General features: G+C 36.1%; 1 pseudogene; it reads right to left on the bottom strand.

The window, feature by feature from the left end:
• Nucleotides 1-17,207: 17,207 nt before the first annotated feature.
• LOC136170169 (5S ribosomal RNA) lies at nucleotides 17,208-17,326 on the bottom strand (annotated as a pseudogene).
• Between the last annotated feature and the right edge of the window lie 2,293 nt (nucleotides 17,327-19,619).

Here is a 19,619-nt window from a genome sequence, read left to right as displayed (position 1 = left end):
TGACTTAGCAACTGAACAACAACATAGGGAGATAAGGCTGAAGAAGAGATCTTGAGTATGGAGGCAGAGACTGGAGTGATGAGACCACACACGGAAGGAGGCGGGCAGCCACCAAAGCTGGAAAAGCCAAAGAGCTAATTCTTCCTCAGTGCCCCTCGCTCTGTTGACAGTTTCATCCCCAAACACTTGGTTCCAGCTTCTTGCCTCCAGAATCATAAGAAAATATATTCTTGTTCTTTTATACTCTTAACTGTGTGGTAATTTGTTATGGCAGTAATTGTAACTGCATAGTAATACATCATCCCAAATCTTAAGTATATGTAAGCAAAATTCCTTTTGCTATTGAAATATTTTTCTGGTTTTTTTTTCAATTTCCAAAACAAAGTATCAATTAAGAGAAAAGAAATGGGAAAAAAACAAACAAACAAAAATACAGAAAATCAGTGAAATAAAAAGCTGATGTCTTTAGAAGAAGAGAATTCATAAGATTCTAGCCAGACTGATCAGAAAAACAGTTATATGACATTATACAAACTACCAATAATAGAAATGAGAGGGGTAATATTACTATAAAATATACTGATATTAAATGAATAATAAAAGAATAGTATGAAAAAATCTGTCACAGTAAATTTAAAAAAATCATCAAAGCTTGCACAAAAAGAAATAAATTCTTTGAATAGCACTGCACCTATTAAAGTAATTGAAATCCTAGTAAACAACAAAAACTTTCCCTAAAAGGAAACTCCAGGCACAGATCACAGATGGTTCCACTGGAGTTTTTTTCCAAACACTTAAGGAAAGGATAATACCAATTCTATACAAACTCTTGCAAAAAAAACTAAAAAAGACCTTTCTGAGTATTATGCCTGATGCCCCAGGTATTTAGATATCTCTTCCCTCTGGCTGATGAAAATGTAATCTCTTCCAGGCCATATGTGAGCTTTGGGAATTGTCTGCCCTGCTGGATTTTGATGATACTTTCCCGAGCTGGTGGAGTTTCCCACCACAAATGTGCCGATGAGCATTTAGCCAGTAATTTGAAAGATACCCCTGACATTCTGTAAAGTCTCTCACTTTGCAGCTCTCTCTTCCTCCAACCAGCCATCTGGCCTCTCTGAACTTCAGTCTCTGTCTGTGTTACTCCTCAGGACCCCTGAACTTCCGTTTGAATTCTTCCTCTCTGCACTGTGACCTGAAATTACCTCCAGCCAGCATGTCAGGGCAATCACAGGCCTAACCTAGCTTGCTTCCCTTCTCTCACAGATCACCGCCATATTGAGTCCATTGCTCAACATCTGAAAAAGTGTTGCTAATTTATTTTTCTACTTTCCTAGTTGTTTACAACAGGAATTCAATTCCCATAGCAGTTAATCTTTCATGTTTCAAAGCAAAAATCTTAAGTTTTAAGAAAACTTAAAAACAATGATTAAAGGTACATGACATTTTAATTTAGGTGAGTGTGGCTTTTAGAGCATAACTTTGTCAGAGGACCTAGTCTCAGTAGATCAGAGAGTGAGTATCACTGGTAAGATGGAAAGACCACAGTAAAGCTACACTTAATGTGCAAGGCTCCATTGATGATAATCCAAATGTCTTTGCTAGGTTACAGACTATCTGAGCTGATTACTAAAATTTATAATTAGGAACTTATTATAAAGCAGGACAAATGAATATTGTAACAAAATAATACCTATCTATGTTATATTAATATTTCCTATTCAAAAATACTTTTAATTTAAATTATATCGAGCAAGAGTTTGACTAAAAGAATAAACTAAAAGAATAAAACAATAAACATAACAAGTATTTTCATATCTTATTTTATGGTTGGAGGCATAAAACAGTTGATTTTAACCTGGATTACAATTGCTCTACAATGTAAAGGAGAAAAAATGTTTTTTAAGAGTGATGTTCTCACAGCATGATTTTTTTTTTTAAGCATTTTGTATCTATTACACTGACTAAATGAGTTTTACTGTTTCAGTATTCAAATCTATAAGTTATATTCTATTTGTCATCCTAAGAATATTCTCTATGCTAAATATCTTTTACATATGACCCTAAGTTAGAAACAGTAGTTATAAATATAACAGTCTCAAAGAACACAAAGAGCCTTCATTTCTATAAGACTGTATCTTGGGATCACTTGCTATTAGAAACACAATTTTTATATGACATTTAGAAGTACTTAGCAATATGACATTCTTTTCTATGTATCCACCTATGCACACAAGTATGTATGTACATAAGTATGTATGTATTTATCTAATTGATTTTATCTTTTTTTAAATTATTTTATCTTTATACATCATCTTTTTATGAAGTATTTAAAAACATATCTTGCATATACCATTCCATTTTACCTATAAACATTTCAGCGTGCATTTCTAGCAGGTACTTTTTTAAGTATAAATCAGTATTATTTTCACACCTAGCAAAATTTAACAGTAATCCCTTCATAAATCTGATACTAAAAATATATATCCCTAATTTTTAATTAAATGCTTTTTTCATCTTTTTGTTTATTTAAAACAATAGGTCTGCTTAAGGCATTTGTTGATGTTTCTTCAAAACTCAATCTCTAACAGCCTCCTCTTTTAGAGATGCTTAATTTTTCTTTGAAGAAACTGCTCTACAGACATTGCCTTATTCTGGATTTGGCTGCCTACATCCTCAGGGTGTTTAACAGGTTCTTTTAGCTACAACATTTCCCCTAAACTGCTATGACTCCCAACTAATGACTTGATGAGATTCAGATTAATAATATTTGAACAATGTAAAAGATCATCATGACCCAGATAATCATGATGGTGTGATTACTCATCTAGAGCCAGACATCCTGGAAGATGAGATCAAGTGGGCCTTAGAAAGCATCACTACGAACTAAGCTAGTGGAGGTGATGGAATTCCAGTTGAGCTATTTCAAATCCTAAAAGATGATGCTGTGAAAGTGCTGCACTCAGTATGCCATCAAATTTGGAAAACTCAGCAGTGGCCACAGGACTGGAAAAGGTCAGTTTTCATTCCAATCCCAAAGAAAGGCAATCCCAAAGAATGCTCAAACTACCATATACCCTAGTAAAGTAATGCTCAAATGTCTCCAAGCCACACTTCAGCAATGCATGAACCATGAACTTCCAGATGTTCAAGCTGGTTTTAGAAAAGGCAGAGGAACCAGAGATCAAATTGCCAACATCCTCTGGATCAATGAAAAAGCAAGAGAGTTTCAGAAAAGCATCTATTTCTGATTTATTGACTTTAAAGCCTTTGACTATGTGGATCACAATAAACTGTGTAAAATTCTGAAAGAGATGGGAATATCAGACCACCTGACCTGCCTCTTGAGAAACCTGTATACAGGTCAGGAAGCAACAGTTAGAACTGGACATGGAACAACAGACTGGCCCCAGATAGGAAAAGGAACACGTCAAGGCTGTATATTGTCACCCTGCTTATTGAACTTATATGCAGAGCACATCATGAGAAACGCTGGGCTGGAGGAAGCACAAGCTGGAATCAAGATTGCCGTGAGAAATATAAATAACCTCAGATATGCAGATGACACCACCCTTATGGCAGAAAGTGAAGAGGAACTAAAGAGCCTCTTGATGAAAGTGAAAGAGGAGAGTGAAAAATTTGGCTTAAATCTCAACATTCAGAAAACTAAGATCATGGCATCTGGTTCCATCACTTCATGGAAAATAGATGGGGAAACAGTGGGAACAGTATCAGACTTTATTTTAGGGGGCTCCAAAATCACTGTGAATGGTGACTGCAGCCATGAAATTAAAAGACACTTACTCCTTGGAAGGAAAGTTATAACCAAACTAGATAGCATATTAAAAAGCAGAGACATTACTTTACCAACAAAGGTCCGTCTAGTCAAGGCTATGGTTTTTCCAGTGGTCATGTATGGATGTGAGAGTTGGACTATGAGGAAAGCTGAGGGCCGAAAAATTGAGGCTTTCGAACTGTAGTGTTGGAGAAGACTCTTGAGAGTCCCTTGGACTGCAAGAAGATCCACCCAGTCCATCCTAAAGGAGATCAGTCCTGGGTGTTCATTGGAAGGACTGATGCTGAAGCTGAAACTCCAATACTTTGGCTGCCTCATACAAAGAGTTGACTCATTGGGAAAGACCCTGATGCTGAGAGGGATTGGGGGCAGGAGGAGAAGGGGATGACAGAGGATGAGATGGCTGGATGGCATCACCAACTCATGGGTTGGTTAAACTCCAGGAGTTGGTGATGGACAAGGAGTCCTGACGTGCTGCGATTCATGGGGTCACAAAGAGCCAGACACAACTGAGCGACTGAACTGAACTTGAACTGAACTTAACAAGCTTTTAAAAATCCCTTTCAAATCATGACTTTAAAAGACACTCAATATGTGCCACATAACAAAGCACTGAGTAAAAGAGACAATGCTTGGTTGATAGATTCACTGGATCATCCAATGTAGTAGATATTGATGAAAAAATAATCACCATTGCAATAAGCACAATTTCATTTATCACAAATTCCTTAGTTTGTAGTACAGCTCCAACATTTAAGTGAAAAATATATATATATATATAATGTTTGTGTGCTTCAGCTAGTACCCTACATTAAATAAAATACTCGAGATCTCATTAGTATCTCTATACTCAAATAACACCTATTTTGTCTGTTAGCATGATACTTTGATCATAATCATCAGTACAGTTAATGAATGTATAATTTTATAATGCATGTTATAAGAAGAATGCTCAAATGTTAGTTGGATGATCAGGCTAGAGTGAGGAGGTATTCGTGGGAATATAGGAATATTACTAGTTCATTATAAAGGAAATAAAGGAAGGGAGTAAAGATAAAAGGAGGAATAGAATGCAAAGACATAGCCTAAATACTCGAGTTATGACAGCTCTGACAGGAACATCATTTGCAAATTTTCTTTCCACACATATGTATATTGGAGTGTAGTCACTTTTATGCATTCTGAAGATAAAATCTTAACATATTAATCTTAGCCTTTTGGTATTCACTTATAGTTATCCTTGCTGGAGTAGAAATTTAATAAGAAAGAAAAGGAAATATCCTCCTTTGAATTTCCAAAATAGGTCCTCAAATCCTACATCAGAAAGGAAAATTGTATAAGTCATTTTTGTTCTGTTTTGTTCTACAAAAGCAAGATATGGTTGAGAGAATATCTTCCTTTAAAGAAGGGTAGTGCATAAACCTTTAGCAAAACACTGCAGAGACTATTGGAAAATCCAAACTGACCTACCCTCTTCAGACACCAAATAAATTTTATGTAAGCAGGAAGACAAGAAAACAGGTAAGATGTGACTATACAAAAGTCAGCAGGGGCCTAAGGCAAGGAACTACAACAGGGCAATCTTAGTGGGTAAGATTGGAGAAAACTAACATGGAAAATAATGGACAACAGAACTCTTACACCTATAAACAGTGTCCATGTATTCAAATCAGGATCAAGGCATGGCCTGGAATCATATGGACCAACACCTGGAACCTAAAGCAATGTAAATAAGGTAAATGTCCATCAACAGATGAATGGATAAAGAACTAGTGTAATATACACAGACACACACACACAATGGGATATTACTCAGACATAAAAAAAGAATGTCATAATGCAATTTGTAGCAACATGGATGGACCTAGAGATTATCATACTAAGTGAAAGTAAGTCAGATAGAGAAAGAAAAGTAACATATGGTATCATTTACATGTGGAACCTAAAATAAAGTACCAATTGCCTTCTTTACAAAACAGAAAACACACTTTTAGTTACCAAAGGGAAAAGTGGTGGGATGGGGTGATAAATTAGGAATTTGGGATTAACATATACACACTACTATATATAAAATAGGTTATCAACAAGGTCCTATTGTATAGCACAGGGAACTATAGTCAATATCCTGTGATAAACCACAAAGAAAAAAGAATATGAAAAGATATATATATATATAAAACTGAATCACTTTGTTACACATCAGAAACTAACACATTGTAAATCAACTATACTTCAATTTTTTTTAAAAAATGTAGACAAGCCATTGCTGGCAGACTCACTATCCCCACTCAAGTGACAACTTTCATAGAGCACTTGTATTGACATTAGTTATTCTCATTATTATCTGATGGGATTTTTTTATACTATTTCCTAGGTATCACAGTGGGTGATCCTGCAAGTGAAATCTGCTCAAGGGAGGAGGCTTTACTGAAATTAAGTGAATTGCTCCAAGTGGAAATTGCCTTTCAGTGGTCCTATAGCCTCAGAAACATGTTCCACGAGTCTCTAAGATGCTGTGGGCGTATGGTGAGGAAAGGTCCCCAGAAGTCCCTGGATTAGTTATGGTTAGGGAATATTGTACAGCGGTGAAACCCACTCCAGTTACAACTGCAAATCAGTTGCAAATCAGACCAGCCTGTCACTCCCCACTGGCCTCTACAGCTCCCCATTCACCTCTTCTATTCCATTGGCTACAAACCAATGCATAATTCTCTTCAGCTTTAGGTACAGAAAGGCACTGCTTCTGATAAAATGGCAACCTGAGAAACACTAGTATCACCTCTGATGCTGAGAACCCCACCCATAGTCACTTGAGTATCCCATGCCTTTACAGTTTGACCATCACAGGGACAGTACAAAATAATGAAATTAATGACAGTTCTGAGACTATTAACTGGTGATTGATAGAAATAATGACATACAATCACAGGTCCAAAATCAAATAGGTTAGAGTTATCATTCTGTCACTGTTATTATTTCTAATTGTTATTGCATGTGAGTAGACTGGCTGATAATATTATTTCAGACTATAAATTAAGGTGCAGGCTTTTTATATAATTCAATTTTGCACTCTCTGTGAGAGCACACCTGGTGAACTGGAGAGATAAAGCATCACCATCGAGATGATTTTCATCCCAGGAGATTGCCGTGCAGCACAGAACATTAATTATAGCTACTAAGGAGGGAAAGACAAGTGTCCATCAAACTCTCAGACTGGGGATAATTACCAGGATTGGCAGGGAAGGTCTCATGAGGAAAGGTTACTCGTTCCTAGAAGATATCTTTTTTTGTTTTCTCCCTTCTGAACATAAAATGGAGCCAGAGGAAACCTAGTATCTGGTCCTGCAATTATACCTGGAATTTCTATAACAACTTCAATGATTACATATGTACTTATGTTAATACAATTTTCTTAAGTATTCGGGAATACAGAATGTAGAGCTTGACAAACCAAAGTTTGAAGTGGCTCTGTCCGTTACTAATGTAAAGCAATGGAGTGGCCTTCTGTCTGCTTGTTGAACAAATACCTCTCCATCCTTGGCAGTCATCATTCAGTTGCTGTCATGTCCAATTCCTTGCAACTCCATGGACTGCAACACACCAGGCACCCTGAATTCTCTTGACATAATTTGGTACTGTATTAGCCCCACTCCCCTGAGATAAAGATTAAATTGTGACGACTGGAGAGATGTTCATTAGGGATGTAAGCATGAGGACAAGACAGGAAGTGAGACAAGTGAAAGATCAAAAGATAAAAAGCTATTTAATACTGTGCCAGTGGTGATGGCCATGTCTCAGGAACAAGGAGGAACCACAAGGTGGCTGTTCAGCAAGTGCTTTGATTGCACTTCAACTCCTTGGCAAAGGGAAATCTTCTACAGGCAGTTCAATGAAGAGAGAAGGAGGGGGATTTGACTGCCTGATCTCTCCTAATCTCCTGATCTCTCCTTAGACTCCCTCATTTCTAACTGACTGGTTTATCTAATGAAGGGTTACAATCTCCATGTTTTTGCATTTTGTCTGGGGCTCCTCAGTAGCTGCTCTGGAAGCCAGACCCCATGTTTGCTGATAACCTGGACGTGAAGAAATGACAAGAAAGGAACAGAATACTGACCAAGAGAAAGAAAAGAAATCTGGTAAAATACATAGGATTTTGTCTAATACTCTGACGTGGTGCCAAGACCCAGTAAATGATTCATGGATAAATTAGGGTTGAGTAAAGTCATTCCTAATCATTCTCTTTACATTTACTAGTGATTGATCTAGAAGTGGGCATGTGTTTTGCACTGAACTCTTAAGATGTCATGGAAGACATTTTCCTTTCCAGTTTCTAAAGAGATAAGAGGAAAGAGGCCTAAGAGGGACATGATATATGTAGAAATATGGCTGATTTGTGTTGTTGTATGGGAGAAACCAACACAGTGTTGTAAAGCATTCTTTCTCCATTTAAATAATAAATTCAAAAAGTAAAAAAAAGAGATAAGAGTCAGAGAAACCATATTTTTCTGTCCTTGTCTTGAATGCCCTTGTTTGACCAAGTCTAGAACACATAAAGAGGCAGAGAGTCATCATCATTATGGACATGAAATTTGGACATTCAGTTCAGATTCTGCCTTTCTCAGGTCCTATGACTTGGGAAAGTTGCTAAACTTTCTATTTGTACCTCATTTGCCTCATCTGTAAAATAACAGTGACAATAATAGCCATCCCATAACATTATCATGAGGACTCAAGAGTTAAAATATGAAACTATCTTAGAATGCAGTAGGTGAGCAACAAGAACTATCTATTGTACTAGACAGATATGCTCTCAGTAATTCCAATGTTTACAAGTGTCACTTCTCTCCCCGATAACTGTGCCAATTATGTCAGTTACTCTGGACAATCTCAGTTGCTCAGTGTACAGGGTACTAATAAGTGACATGCTCTCAAATACTTTGGAAGTACTAATATACCTCTAGAAGTAAGAACCTTAAAACCTAAAGAGAGGAGCAGCAATACATGACGCATTTTGAATCCCTCAGAATAAAGAGCCCTTATAAATACAAGTTTTTATCTTCGCCTGCTTCTTTCACGGAGTTATTAGTTGATTTGAAGCTTTCTGAAAAGTAATCTCATCCTCTCTGAACTCACACTTCCTCAGTAAAATTCATATCCTAATGAAAACTATTACTAACTGTTACCTCTCTGAATCACCCCATCATCTTTAATGTTAGTGTCCTATTTATTCATATTAGACACTTCAGTATTTTAGTTGATTTATGTCTTGGCTAAGGTCCTTAGGAAATAAGTTCTTTTATTCATCTATTTTTTTCTCACTCTAGCTTTCTGCCTTTTGTTCTCTGTTGTCTCAATGTTATCAAAAATATAGCTTATTCATTTTTCAGCATTTTCATTTAAACTCTTATATTCAAGTTCACTTCATATTATAAAATTGGAATTCAATAGTTTCTACTATATACTTTGTTCTTCAATAAAAAAAAAAAAATCACACGTCCTCTTTTAAGGGCACAGATGAATATCAGCCTACCCACCACTGTCTACTTCCATTATCTTTTAATACTAGGAGAAATGTACTCTGATAGCAACTATCATTGTCACCTTTTTTTTTTTTTTAAAGAATTCTCTATTCATCCTGAGAGGATTGTTTCTTAAAAGAATGCCTTGAATATTGCATATTACCAAGACAGTTTGAGAACTACATACTTCAACTTAATGGATTTTCTATTCTGATAAAATTATTTCAAGAGGCTACTTCAATCTTTTAACAAAGGAAAAACTTCATCTGCAGAGTCAGATGTTTAAGCTAGTGGTAACACTATCATTTCATAATGATCAAGGTGATTAATTATATGATTGTACCTTTTCAGAAGAAAACTGGGTCTTGAAGATACATTTGACATTTTGTTTCACCTTAATAAAGAACTATAATTGTTTAGATTTCAAGAAAAGATGTACAAGATTTACTTGATTGCCTTGTTCGTAACAGACCAAGCATTTACTTCTGTGCATTGTGACTCTGAGCTCTTGTGCCTCATCATGAAACATGAGCAACCAATGAGAATGCTGAATGGACTTCAGCGATGTTGAGTACAAATGCATTACTCCATTAAACTAATAATGTAGCAGAGGGAGTAAGGAGGATTTAAGAGGAAGATTTGGATGACATCACTGAGCTTTTTGTTTTGTTTGTTTGTTACATTTTCTTCTATTTCTCCAGATTTTATAGTCTACTTTGAGGCTTTGCAGGACATTTTTCCTGGTCCTGTCAACTTACTTAGTCTATTAATTTTTGACAATTCTTTTGAGAGCAATTAATTATTCTTCTTGATGATTAATCTTTCCAGTTGCTGTAGGTTTCCACAAAAGCTGTATTTTGCCCCACAGACTTTTGAAAAACCTTTATTCTAGCAGGCATTACATTTTTCTTTGTTTAAAAATCTGCCTTTCTTACTTTTCCAAAGCAAGAACACTGTGTTCATTTTTATAGCACTAGTTCTTATATGTGATATTTTAAAACATTTTTGAAAATGGCAGAATCCCAGAGCAAAATGAATTAAACAAAGTAAGAATTGTATTTATTTTCATAAGTGAAAATTCCAGAAGTATGTCTGATTTGAGATAAAATTGAATCCCGGGGTCAAATGATTTTATTAGGGTATTATTTTATCCCCCACCCTGTCTTGTCTCATTCTTAAGCAGAGATGACCCCCAGGCTGACATAATCCAGGTTTAGTCCCAACTTGTGCAGGCTAACCTAGAGGCAATGAAAATCTCATGTCTTGGTTACTCAAACAAAATTCTTAGAATTGAATTCATTGCCTCTAATGAGGTGAAATCTTACTATGGCCATTGATGCCAAGGGCAAAAACTACAGATTCGTTTTAGCACAAGTCCAGTGCCCTTTCTTAGAACATCTAGTTGAGTCACTTTATCTCTGACAGAGTTCTTACCTGTAGGAAAAATAATGCACTCATGTTGGGCTAAATAGAATTTCTTTTTTTTTTTTTTATTAGAAGATAAAAATTTGACCAACTCAAGCTGAGCTTTGGAAAAGGAAATGGCAACCCGCTCCAGTGTTCTTGCCTGGAGAATCCCAGGGACAGAGGAGCATGGTGGGCTGCCGTCTATGGGGTCGCATAGACTCGGACACGACTGAAGCGACTCAGCAGCAGCAGCAGCAGAGCTTCCAGAAATTACTTTAAGAACTACAATTCAACACTACTCTGGGATGACTACTGACACTCCTGGTAATACTGAAAACTCAGCTCCCTTTGCCTCAGTCAAGAGGGGCTACCAGCCCACCTCGACCTGCAGATGCGCTGCTACCTGCCCCACGATGGCTGCAACGCTCACGGCCATCTCCGCAAATATCAGGGTCCGCCTCAAGCAGGAACATATGACTGAGCGCAATGACGTTACCTGCCTGTGCATTAGGATGCAGGAGTAATGATGAAAATAGCTGTTTGCTTCTAAATGAGGAAAGAAGAGTGAATACTGTGAAGAAATATGAAGATGCTCAGAGGGTGTTAAGAGATATAGGACACTGAAAGCTGTACACATACATCTCCATTCAAATATACGAATTGATATTGCAGAATATTTATACCCTATGGGGCTTCCCTGGTGACTCAGAGGTTAAAGCGTCTGCCTGCAATGTGGGAGACCCGGATTCGATCCCTGGGTCGGGAAGATCCCCTGGAGAAGGAAATGGCAATCCACTCCAGTATTCTTGCCTGGAGAATCCCATGGACAGAGAAGCCTGGTGGGCTACCAGTCCACGGGGGTCGCAAAGAGTCGGACATGACTGAGAGACTTCACTTTCACTTTCATAGAAAATTCATGTTCTTTTTCTTCCTTTGTTTTGTAATCAGTACATGAATGGTAAGAAAAAATTGTAGACAATAATAATAAAGGTACACTTCATTATCTTAATATATGATAAGAAGTAAATAAACAATACAGTATTAGTTGAATGAATGAGTAAATGAATGAATCGTTCTTAAAATTGCACTTAGTATATATGTAAAACACCACCAGATGTTGTCACATCTGGATTTATAGCACAAGAAAAAAGAAACAAGGCGATGACACTGTCAACATAAAATCTGACAATATTTACATTGCATGGAAATAGACATTTTAAAGCTATTATCAGCATATTTAAATATGAAGAGCACTTTATGGTATATCAAAATCAATAGATACTTGTCATAATAATTTCAAAATGGCAGATTTTAATATGAAATTTATACAGGGTCATCTAACTGAGACAATGGCCTACTTTATAGATTTAGAGGAGTCAGTAAACATGTTTAATACAGATAATTGAAATTATAGATGAGACACCTAATGTTGTATGAAGTGTGTTAGTCTTTCAGTTGTGTCCAACTCATTGTGACCCATGGTCTGTAGCCCACCAGGCTCCTCTGTCTATGGAATTCTCCAGGGAAGAATACTTGAATGGGTAGCCATCGTCTTCTCTAAGGCACTGTCCTGACCCAGGGATTGAACCCAGGTCTCCTGCATTTCAGGCAGATTCTTTTATTGTCTGAGCCATTAAGGAAGCTCAATGTTGTATAATCATCTATCAATGATTTGCTCTAAAGTAGAGAGCTGAAGTTTTGTCCATATTCTGACTGCTTTTCTTGTAAAAATTACAGTAGATTTCAAGTCTTAGCCTTTCAATTTACCCCCAGGAAGCAGAAGCACTAATAAGGCTAGGGACAAAAATGATATCCTCACAAACAAAAGTTTGGCAAAAATCTGGCACTTTATTCTCATATTATGAGAATTTTCTTTTCTTTTTTTTTCTTTTTTTTTTTTTTTTGAGTAGGTCTCAATAGTAATATCATGGGGCCCATGGGAAAGGAGTCATTGATAAAGGAATTTAAGAAGACACAAATAAAAGGAAAGACATCCTGCATGTATGGACTGGAAGAATCAATATTGTTAAAGCTGGGGCTTCCTAGGTGGTGCTAGTGGTAATGATCCCACCTGACAATGCAGGAGATATATGAGATGCAGGTTCGATCCCTGAGTTGGGAAGATCCCCTGGAGGAGGACATGGCAACCCACTCCAGGATTCTTGCCTAGAGAATCTCATGGACAAAGGACCCTGGTGGGCTATGGTCCATGGGGTCGCAGAGAGTCAGACATCACTGAAGTGACTTAGCATGCATGCATGCATACCATCTATACTACCCAAAATGATCTATAAATTCAATGCAACCCCAATTAAAATCTTAATCCCATTCTTTAAGGAAATAGAAAAATTAAAAACACTAAAACTCATATGGAACTACAAAAGCTTTTAAATAGCCAATAGCCAATCAATCCTGAGCAAGAAGAAAGCTAAAGATATACTCTTTATTTCAAAACTCACTACAAAGGTAGAGTAATCAAAACAACATGATCTTGGCATAGAAACAGACATATAGACCAATGGAACAGTATAGACAGACTGAAATAAATCTATGCATTTACAGTTAACTAATCCTTGACAAAGGTGTCAAGAGTGGGGAAACGACAGTCTCTTCAATAAATGGTGTTGGAAAAACTGAATAACCACCTTCAGAAGAATGAAATTGTACCCTAATCTCACATCAAATAGAAAATCAATTCAAAATAGGTTAGATATTTAAATTTAAGATCTGAAACCATAAAACCCCTATAAGAAAACACAGGGCTAGAGCTTAATGATATTGATCTGAAAAATGATTTTTTAAGATATGACACCAAAAACACAGGCAACAAAACAAAAGCAGGCAAATTCAGTTGCATTACACTAACAATCTTCTGCGCAGCAAAGGGAAAAACAAGCAAAGTGAAAAGGCAACCTATGGAACAGAAGAGAGTAACTGCAAACTATGTATCTGATAAGGTATCAATATCTAAAATATATAAAGGGGTCATACAACCCAACAGAAAAGAAAAACCTGACTTTAAAATGGAAAAACGACCTGATTAGACAGTTCTTAAAAAAACATACACAAATAGCCAACAGGTAAATGAAAAAGGATGCGGTTTCACTAAGCAGTAAAATGCAAATTAAAATCACAATGAGATATCACGTCACATCTGTTAGAATGATAATCGTCATAAAAGACAAGAGAAGACAAGTTTGGTGAGGGTGTGGGGAAAAAAGAGACCTGTACACTGTTGATAGGGGTATTAACTGAAAGTAAGATGAGTACTCCAAATAAATTGAAAAATGGAAGCACTATATCATCTAGCAATTCTGTTTTTGAGTATGTAGTCAAAGGAAACAAAAAGATATCTGCACCCCAAGGTTCATTTCAGCATTATTCACAATAGCCAAGATATGGAAACAGCCTAAAAGTCCATTAACAGATGAGTGGGTAAATAAAATGTACTATATACATGTAATTGAATATTACTCAGTCTTAAAAAAAAAAAGAATCTTGTCATCTGAGACCTCATGGATTAACCTGAATTCTGCTATGCTCAGTGAAATAAGCCAGATGCAGAAAAACAAATTCTATACGACCTTAGTTATATGTGGACTTTAACACAATTACACTCATAGAAACAGTAGAAAGGTGGTTATCAAGACTTGAGGGAGGTGGAAATGGGGAGAAATTGGTCAAAGGGTAAAAAGTTTCAGTTATGCAAGATGAGTAAGTTGTGGAAAACTGGTGAACCGAAATGTGACTGTAGTTGACATCATTGTATTGTGTACTTGAAATCTGCTAAAAGGGTAGATTTGGGGTCTTCCCACTCGGGGGAAAAAAAGGAGGAGGGGAATAGTGAGGAACGAGGAAGGGGAGGGAGAAAGAAAAATGGTAAAGATGTGAGGTAATGGACACGTATACTGACTTGGTTGTGGTGAATATTTCACAATGTATACAGGTATCAGATCACCAGTTTGTAAACCTTAAATTTATACAATTTTTCATTGTTGACTATCCCTCAAAGCTGGGGAAAAAATAAAGGGGCTAGTGGAAAACTTTTCCTTGTGTGGATCTTGGTGCTTTAAGAGAAAACACTTTCTTCTCACATGATCACATAGCAGAACGTCCTTCCTAAGAGAGGTTTCTAACCTTAATAGGCAAATGACATGTGGTGGAGATCAAGTAGGGTCAGTTCTCTGGTGGCGAAAGGAGGTGAGACTAGTTCATTCATGGTGTTTTTCCTTTAGGTGATAGGAAAAAGAATAAAATTTTTTCTTTCTATTTTTTTGTCTTAAGCTATTTTTTTTCTTGCCCATTTAACAAACAAGATGCTTATTTTGAAATGCCGGTGAACAAAACTGAACAAAGCATGTGTATTTTTAGGGGGGAAAGAAAAAGAAAGGTTTCAGCAGTTATCTGAATAAATATTATAAATATTTGGGTACTAATCCTGTATGGAAGATTTGGATGAAGATCATGCAAAATATCTTTGAAAATTTAAATTTTTTAAAAATTGCTTATTTTCCTCTAAGCAAGAAATGCAGTAGATGATGAGCTTGAGTCAGAAAGAAAAGTGATACTTATTCATCTCATAACTAATTCAAGAATCCCTTTTATTTTACTTTCACTTAATAAGTTGTCAATATTTCTCAAAGAGAGTTTCACACCGAGATTATAAAATGCTCTGCAAATAAAGTATTCCATGGTCAACTAGAAATGAGGAAAAAACATATAATATAATCTCTCTGCACAGACACAAAATAATTAACACATTAAATTCTATATGAATTTCTGATAATAAAAATACTACATTTAGATAAATTATGATATTTTATTTCTTTCACATAAAAGCTAAGTGAATCTCTTCCTGTTCATCTAGCTTTACAAAATTCAGTTATTCAACATAATTTATTATGAGGTTAATGTGAAAGCTCAGTGAAACAGTTTATGATAAAAAACCAATGATTCTCTACATTTATTATGCACATTTAGAAGAAATGCCACCTATAGCTAAAATACATTAAAATCCTATTAGCTCCTTCATATCTAATCATTGCTTCTATATTTTGCTATATAAAATTATTTGGACAAAGGAAATGCTTTTTAAATTATGTTTCTCAATGAAAGTCACTAGTAGTGGGAAATTATCAGGATTTCATAACTTGAATTCTCATAACTTTTACTTTTGTTTTCAGGATAGTAAGCTTTGATGTAATCACATACAGAGAGTCACATTTTTCTGAAAAAAGAAATCTTTTAAAGTATTTCTACTTGACAAAATAAATTTTACTAGGAAGAAATCAATTAGCCAAAACATTTTCCTTTATTCTTTAAAAAATTTTTCATTGAGTAATTCAAATCAAAATATTAAACATTCTGGTGGATACAGGACAGTGATAGTGTACACTAACATTTTTTTAAATTTAAATATAGAATAATAAGACTTAAATTAGTTTCCAATGATGCATTTAATTTAACTTTAGTAAGATTTTGGCAATGCTAATTAACAGTCAATGAATTCCCAAAATCCTATTTTAATATACAATGATAGGTATGAATAGGTATTAGTCAAATTCATTTGAAATTCTTAATGGTGGTTAAAAAATCAGAATTCGAGTATTGTAGTCAATGTGATGTAGTACAAAGAACACAGGAATGAGACTACAGATGACTGGTTTCCAGCTGATGAGTAGATCTGATGTCATTTTATTTATTCAAATAAATCACAAATTTCAAAATTAAAAAAAAATAACAGCACTGGCCTATTTAAAGACAAATAATGAAAATAGATACTGGTTTCTGTTGACCATGGAACTTTGAAAATTCACTTTCATTCCTGTCAAGATATTCTCTAAACTCCATTCCACAGCAAACCAGAGAAACTGAAGACTGGGTTCCTCTCTCTTTCCTTGGCCTGGTTGGGCTATATATGTTTTGTAGCATCAAATGTGCTTCAACTTTTAAAACATGCTCCAACCATCCATATAGCAAAGTAAATTGAATTAGAAATGCCCAATATCACAAATAATTCAGTTAATTTGGTTCCACTGGAAAATACATTATATGCTAAATGACAATTTTTACATCCCTATTGAACTGCAAATGTAACAGTTTAATTTTCAGGAAGCCCTATATGACCATAGGAAGCACCAAATTGATTGACTTATTTGGTGTTAAGTGAAAAATGAAAGTTACTCAGTCGTGTCCAACTCTTTGGGATCCCATGGATTATATAGTCCATGGAATTCTCCAGGCCAGAATACTGGAGTGGGTAGCCCTTCCCTTCTCCAGGGGATCTTCCCAACCCAGGAATCAAACCTAGGTCTCCCACATTGCAGGCGGATTCTTTACCAGTTGAGCCACAAGGTAAGCCCAAGCATGCTGGCGTGGATAGCTATCCCTTCTCCAGGGGATCTTCCTGATCCAGGATTTCAACCGGGGTCTCCTGTACTGCAGGCGGATTCTTTACCAACTGAGCTATCAAAGAAGCCCAAAAAAGCCTACAGCACCCCGTATTCCCAGGCAGTCTCCCATCCAAGTACTAACCAGGCCTGATATTGCTTTGCTTTCAAGATCAGACGAGATCGGGTGCATTCAGGGCAGTATGGCAGTAAACCTAGAATCGGTTATGAGATAAAAATCATGATTCTTATTCCTGATGGACTTACATCTGCATAAAATTCAAGGAACCCATACTCCCTACCCCTGCTCATGAACAGTTTACCAAGACACCGATGATGGAATAAGACCATTTGTGGAGATCCAGGCTTACTAAACTTCCTTAAGCTCCTCCAGGAAGAAATGTTCTCCTACCTCATGCTCTTTAAGAATTTTCTATTGGGCACATTTTCTTCAGCTCTTATTATTCCAAAAATCCCCAAATAGGCCAATTTCCACTTAAGCTTCCGGGTTGATAATTTCAGTTTCCAGAAATCCTAGGAATCTCACACTAACTAGGCAATCCCTTTGCCTAGCAATTACTCCTTTATACTTTAATATCCTGCTTTCTGTTCTGTGTCTGACTACTATGTCCCGGATGCCAGGATGAGCTGTAGAAAGGCTGGAATCTTGAGTTTTATGTTCATAGTGTATCAACAACACTTAATTGCATGCCAAATGAATGAACACATGAATGATCAACCTGAATAGACTAAAAAGTCTTCTAAGCAGAAATACAATGGTGAATTAGACCAAGGTCTGTGTAATGCTTTTAGCTAAAAAGTTAAGACTTTTTATAAGGCATATAAAATGTTTTTGCAATTTAGTATAATCTTGGTAATTTTAAAAGGTTTATTAACTTTTGCTCACAAAGAGACTCTGGATTACTCACATTTTATAAGGTAAGAAAAATTCACCTATTAAAGGGTAATAGGTAACACTATACCCACGATAATGAAAATTTATATGCACCATTTCCTCAGCAGGCCACCAAAAGGTCAAGTGTTTTACCAAAAGTGAGTCATTTTTTTTTAAATAGTCTAGAAGAACTGCAAATCTACTTAAAACAAATAAAAATACAAGGATTGTGTGTACACACCTGTGTGTGTGTGTGTTTGTGTGTGTGTATACACACATACATGATACATATGGGGCTTCCCTGGTGGCTCAATTGGTAAAGAATCTACCTGCAATACAGGAGACCTGGGTTCAATCCCTGAGCTGGGAAGATCCCCTGGAGAAGGGGAATGGCTACTCACACCACTATTCTTGCCTGGAGAGTCCCATGGACACAGGAGCCTGGCAGGCTATCATGCATGGGGTCACACAGAGTCAAACACAAGTGAGAGACCAAGCACATACATAAATGATGTATATATATGTACATATTCTGTGGAAATATTATTTTAAGTTATGTCAAATTCTAGTTACTGTTGAAAAACTGATCCTGAGTGATTTAAGGGTTGATATAGATACTTTTAGCTCTTTTTTGAAATATATCAACCATTGTTCTAGGGTTTCTCTGATAGCACAGTTAGTAAAGAGTCTGCCTGCAATGCAGTAGACCCAAGTTCGATTCATGGGTTGGGAAGATCCCCTGGAGGAAGAATTGATAACCTACTCCAGCATTCTTGCCTGGAGAATCTCATGGACAAAGGAACCCAGCAGGCTACAGTCTATGGGGTCTCAGGAGTCAGACATGACTGAGTCACAGCACACACAACCATTGCTCTACATATAATTTTATAATAAAGTTTGTTCTGTTTGATTAATTAATAAAGTATAGAAATCTACTGATTCTACATGCTGCCCATCACTCTGCATATTGCTAATAAGCTTAACTTTATTTTTGACCACTAAAGACTTGGAATAACCAAAGCAACATTGAGAAAAGAGAACAAAGCTGGAAGTATCATACTCCCTGACTTCAGACTATACTACAAAGCTACAGTAATCAAAACAGTATAGTACTGGTAGTAAAACAGGCACACAGATCAATGGATTAGAGAGTCCAGAATTAAACCCACTCACTTGTGGTCAATTAATCTATGACAAAAGAGGCAAAAATACACAATGTGGAAAAACAGTCTCTTCAATAGTGGTGTTGAGAAAACTAGGAAGTTACATGTAAAAAAATGAAATCAGAACAATTTTTCACAACATATACAGAAATAAACCCCAAATGGGTTAAAGACCTAAATGTAAAACCAGAAGCCATGAAACTCCTAGAAGCAAACATTGGCAAAAAGTACACTTTCCAAAATAAGTCTTCATAATCTTTTTTTTGATCTGCTTTTCAGACAAAGGAAATAAAACCAAAATTAAACAAATGGATCTTACTAGACTTAAAAACTTTTACACAGCAATGGAAACTATCAACAAAACGAAAATAAAACAAAGCAAAAACAAAAATAAAACCTACTGAATGGGAGAAAGTATTTGCAAATGTTATATCTGATAAAGGGTTAATA

Source organism: Muntiacus reevesi, chromosome 5, assembly GCF_963930625.1.
Source record: "Muntiacus reevesi chromosome 5, mMunRee1.1, whole genome shotgun sequence".
In the NCBI taxonomy this organism is placed as follows: Eukaryota; Metazoa; Chordata; class Mammalia; order Artiodactyla; family Cervidae; genus Muntiacus; species Muntiacus reevesi.
The sequence above is the reverse complement of the archived record's forward strand: the minus strand, read 5'-3'. Positions and strand labels throughout refer to the sequence as shown.